This window comes from Myotis lucifugus, unplaced genomic scaffold (genome assembly GCF_000147115.1).
Source record: "Myotis lucifugus unplaced genomic scaffold, Myoluc2.0 scaffold_292, whole genome shotgun sequence".
Classification (NCBI taxonomy): domain Eukaryota; kingdom Metazoa; phylum Chordata; class Mammalia; order Chiroptera; family Vespertilionidae; genus Myotis; species Myotis lucifugus.
Window position 1 is genome coordinate 783,529 of NW_005871340.1, and position 5,889 is coordinate 789,417.

Genomic DNA, 5,889 nt, shown 5'->3' on the forward strand with positions numbered 1-5,889 from the left:
CGGGGGGGGGGGGGGGGGGGGGGGGGACCGGGACGCGCACCCAGCCAACCTTTCCATCAAGGCCCCTTTGTCTTATCTCCCCCCAAAGATGCCATGCTTTGAAAGATAGCGCCTGCCAGGAAAACGACACTAGGTCATAACTGATATATTTTTGCTGTTATTTTTATTTATTTAAAAAAAATCAATCAGAGGCCATGCCTGCCCATTTAGAGATTTGATCTGAATGGTAACAGGCGTGATTTAGTGCTTTTATAAGGGGATGAGACCGGTGGAGTGTTCGGAGTTTTGTGTAGGTTACAAAATATACACAACGTAAAATTTACCATTGTCATGATTTTGAAGAGTACAGTTCAGGGGCATTAAGTGCCTTCACATTGTTGTGTAACCATCACCACTGTTTCCAGAACTTTTTTAAGCATCCCCGACTGCAACTCTGTACCCATTTCAACAGCTCCCCATTCCTCCCAGCCCCTGGCACCACCACTCTACTCCTGTCTCCAGGAATTTGACTATTCTAGGCACCTCATCCAAAAGGAGTCATATGGTGTTTGTCCTTGTTTGTCCTTTGTGACTGACCTCTTTCACTTTGCATAATGTCTTCAAGCTTTACCCATGTTGTAGCATGGATCAGTACTTTGCTCCTTTTTAAGGCTGACTATATTCTATTGTATATACTGTAAGAAATGGACCTCTGTGATCCATCTCCAGCATGGTCGGCTTCTGATGGAATTTACTGAATGTCCCTGGGGTAGAAGGGGTGGAGAGGGATGGAAGAATGTAGGGAAGAGGGAAGAGGAACAAAGAACTGCACACTGGGCCAACAAGGTGGAAACCCCCAGGCATCTGCCTCAGCTAGACAGGGGAGGTGGAGTCAGCTAGAAAGGCCTCAGCCAATTTTTTAATGGCCCAACGGGAGACAGCAAGACCTAGGCCACGTATGAGGAAACAGGTGACCTCATACTACTCAGCCAATGAGGAACCAGAGGTGGGACTAACTAGATGGGCTATGGGCCCTGCCCCACGTGTGTACCTGTACAATGGACGCCTACTTTCTCTCGAGTGTTATTAAAAATCTCCTTTTCGCCATGCTTCTGTTTCCCAGTTCGTCCTTTGAAATTCAGACAGGTGAGCCCTTTCTCACATAGACCACATTTTGTTTATTCACTTGGAGGAGGCAGTTTGATAGGCATGAGGAGAGCAGGAACAATGGGCCAGGTGCGGAGGGCCACCAGGGGGTAGAGCCTCAGGTGCCTAGCAACAGGCAAAAGTACAAGCCCTTGCACGGCCATTCCCTTAAGCATTGATCCCTGGAGATGACATCTGGACCTCAGGTGTGTTTCCACGCCAGGCCCAGGAAAGCAGCAAAACCAGGCAGAGTGGGAGCGACGCCATGGCTGACAGCAGGACCAGCTGCCATGGCTAATGACCCCCTCCCCTGGCGCCAACCCATCCGTGGAGGCCTTCTTTTGCTATAACTTCTTTCCTGAGCCCATTTCTTCTACCACTCACTTCTTCTCCCTCTGTGACTTTATAAATAAACTTTCTCTTATGATTTGAGTTTTGGCTCAGAATTCTTCCCTTAGCCAGAACTCAAGCACTGAGGTTGCTGAACCGAGGCTAGCGCCTGGCGCCATTTTCTCCACTGCTAACACAGTCATCTGTCAATGGGCTCTTGGATGGTTTCCACCTTTTGACTATTATGAATAATGTGTAGAGTTTTAAGATGCTGGAGTTTTAAGTCCCTGAAAATAGTGCCTGTGTGAACCCTGAGGACAGAGACCCCAGGTTGGGAACTGGGATTTCTGCCAACTTAGCACTTATGGGTGACAGAGCAGAGTCTCTTAGGGCAGCTAGGATTATCTCCCTCCCCATGCCCATCCCAGCTGCTCTGATTCCTACGCTGGGCTTTCCTTCTTAACTAAAGTGGCTGGGAAATTATGTTCTCCCTACGGGATGATGTTTTATGAAGCTCTTTTTATAAGTATCGCTTTATTACCCTCAGCAGAGTCCTGTGTCCTAATACCTGGGCCTTGATAGGGGCTTTGTCCCGCTACCCAAGGTATGCAAGGGCAAGCAAAGAGGATTTCTCCGTTCGTGCCATCCCCCGCCTACGGGCTGGTCAGGTCTCCTAAGGTGACTGCTCTCTCAGGGGTGGAAAGTCAGAAGATGAATTGGATGTATGATGGAGGAAAAGGACCAGACCTGTTGACACCGAGTACCCCCACCCCAGAGGGGCTCTTGGAGGGACTCCGGGTCCTGTCCTGCCATGGGCAGTGTGAGGTCCTGCTCATCGTGGGTCTCCACTGATGAATGGCCTCTTGACTTCATCAAGGCCACGCAACACTCAACAGACCAACGCGAGCTGGAGGCGGGCGGCCAGGCCTGGACCCCACAAACCACAACCTGCCCAGCCCTATGCTGAGGACTTTCTCTTGGGGCCTGGAGGACGCACGAGTTGATTTGGGTTGGAATAGAGGGTGGAGTTGGCAAAGTAGGGTGAGAGCCCCCCAATCATTAGTCTACTGTGTATTCATCCAAAAATCCAGGTGAGAGCCAAACCGAGAACTGGACGGACAAAGCATGGCTATTAAGCTCTGTACCGTTTTGCATCCATTTCCTCAGCTCACCCCTCAGAAGTGCCACTGAGGAAAGATAGATGAGGACGTGAACCAAATGGGTTCCTTACAAGCAAACAATATTGGCTCGATAATAGAACACTTGTTGAATAACCCAATTATTTATGTTTATGGAATTTTATTGTTGTTGTTTTTTCTCTCTCTCTCTCTACAAAAGCACTAGAATCACTGTGGAAATTTTACAAAATTTACATAAGCAAAGAAACAAAAATAAGAAGCACCCAGATCCTACCATAAGAGGTAAGTATAGAGTCATTCTTTATGCATATCTATCTCTATATTTAAAATGTTTGGAACAGCTTTATTAAGGCATAATTTGCGTCTAATAAAATTCACCCATCTTCGTGTATGTTTTGCTAAGTCTTAGCTATTGTATACAATTGTGTAACCACTATCACACTCAAGATATTTCTAGCACCCACCCACCCCCGACCCCCAAATGCTCTGTGCCAATTTGTAGTCAGCCCTGTTCCCCCAACTCCTGGTGACTGATAACCACCCCTCTGATTTCGGAATGTCACGTACGGAGAACCATGCAGTGAGTCTGTCTTCTTTCACTGAGCTCGACGTTTGTGAGATTCATCCATGTTACAGCATGTGTTGCTTCGTTCCTTTTTGTTGTGAGTAGCATTCCATTGTGTGAATATATTGTATTTTGTCTGTTCATTCATTATTTGATAGCCATTTGGGTTGTTACTAGTTTTTATAAATTTATGAATTACAAATAATGCTTCTATGAGCATATAAAAGCACATGCGTGCGCACACAACACACACACACACATATGTTCAGTTTTCTTGGACAAATACCTAGGTGTGGGTTTACTGGCTGTATGGTAGTATATAATTTAACTGTAAGAAACTTCTAAAGTGTTTTCCAAAGTTGTTGCACCATTTTTCATTCCCAGCAGCAGTATATGAAAGTTCCTGTTGTTCTTGCCAACTTAGTAGTATCAGTCTTTAAAAATTTTTCCTGATCACTAGTGATGTTGTGCATATTTTCATATGCTTATTGGTTACTCTATATTTTTTGTTGTAAAGTGTTATTAAATCTGTCTTTTAAAATTATGATTATATTGTAGACACTTTTGTACAAAAAAATTGCCCTAAATCTAAAAGGAACTTATCACTCATAGGTAGATGATTTTAAACCCATCAAGCATGGGTTTAAGCACCCTGGCCGGTGTGTTTCAGTGGTTAAAGCATCCGCCTGCACACCAAAGGGTTGCTGGTTTGATTCCCGGTCAAGAGCATATACCTGGGTAGCAGGTTTGATCCTGAGCCCCAGTCAGGTTGTGAGCTAGAGGCAACCAATCAATGTGTCTCTCTCACATCAATGTTTCTCTCACTCTCTCTCCTTCTCCTTCCCTCCCTTCCACTCTCTCTAAAAAAATAAATGGGGAAAAAATATCCTTGACTGAGGGAGGATTAACAAACAAACAGAAATGAATGGGGTTAAGGGAAGATTAGCAGATAGAATGTGATAGATGTGGGAGGATGTTTTGATAGGTGGTTAAGAATGGCCCCTCTGAGGAGGTGGCATTTGCATACAGGTATGAATGAAATGGAAGAGGGAGCCATGCCAATTGCTGAGGAAAGAACAACCCAGAGGAAACATCATGTGCGAAGGCCATAACATGGGAGGGGGAATCGATGAAAAAGGAATTAACGCCTATCAATATGGTACTGAATTTCAATAATTATGATTCTGGTCAACTCAAAACATTTACTGAGTTCCTGTGAAAAGCCAGGCATAATTCTAAGAGCTTTGTTGTGTATTTCTCACAACAGATCATAAGCTCCATGAGGACAGGGGCTACGTCTGTTTCACTCACCTTCGTGCACTCGGGTCTAGGACACTGCCTGGTATACAGGAGGCACTCAATAAATGTCTGCCGAATGAATGAAATAGTGAAATAAGCAGGTAGTCATTATTATTCCCATATTGTCGATAGAAAACCAAGGCTCAAAGGAGTTAGGGAACTTATTGAGGGTCATATAACCAGGAGATGCTGAAGCTGAGATTCAAATCTCAGTTCACCTGACTAGGAAGCCAGGTTTTTGCCTCTCCCGGAAGCTGCTATGGATTCTCCTTCCTATATTTGGGAAACTGAGGTTCAGAATAAAAGAAAGAGCATTGATGGAGGTCCCCTTTAATCCTAAAAATAAAACCAGACGACCACAGGCTCCAGGCTGCTGTTTTGGCCACAAGACCACATTTCCATCACATTTAGTGGTTTCCAAAGATTTGAGATGGAAAGAATACCATCTCAAAGTAAAAGGTGTAAATTTAGTTTGGTCCAACCCTGCACCAAGCCTTCAAGGCAGGCCGGGGCTGAAAGAGACCCTTTGGGTCCCTCTGCATGTGGCCACTGATGGGGCGACAGCCGCCACCTGGCTGTGGTGTCCCGCCTTGAGTTGTGTTCTCTTGCTACTTGCAATGCCCAGGCCTTTGAATCCTGTCACCAACAAATGCTGCTGTTGTCATGTGCAAGCAAACAAATTAATGTGGGTGGAAAAACCCAAGCTTGGTGATTTGGGCAAATTAATTGGGCTGTCACATGGCCAGGGGTGGTGTTAAATCACTCTCTGTTTGAGGAGTGACCGTTCCCCACCCTGGTCTGTCTCCCTCTCTGCCGAGAGGTTAGAACAGCCAAAGCCAAGATCGTTCAGCGACTGAGCAGCCTATATTTATGTTGTTGTTTTTTCCATTGTTGACACTATTACAGATGCCCCCCCCCTTCCCCCCTTTGCCCATCTCCACCCAGCGCCCGCCGCCCCCTTCCCCGGCCTTCACCACACTGTTGTCTGCGGCCATGGGCAATGCCTATATGTTCTTTGGCTAATCTCTTCACCTTCTTTTTCCAGTCCCCCCACCCCCCTTCCCCTCTGAGATCTGTCAGTCTGTTCCATGTATCCATGCCTCTGTTTCTATTTGACCCCCGCCCCCGCCAAGGAGGAACATTTTGCATAGTGTATTTTGTTCATTCACAGTGTTTGCTGTCTGGCGGTTTTTTGAAACCACCTCTAATGATCATAATCACCCCCCTTTATTATCCTCTAGTCCATGTCTTTGGAAAATGATTCTGTTATCTATGCTATAAATTATGGAAAATGGAAAGTAAACTAATTGTGAAAGAACATAGTGTTTACTTTTCACTTTCTGTCGCATTAGTAATTCTCCCCCTTTTGCATCTTTACTCTGAATGAACAGTTTCCAGGCAAAACAGCCATCCTCCCCGCAAAAAGGTAGA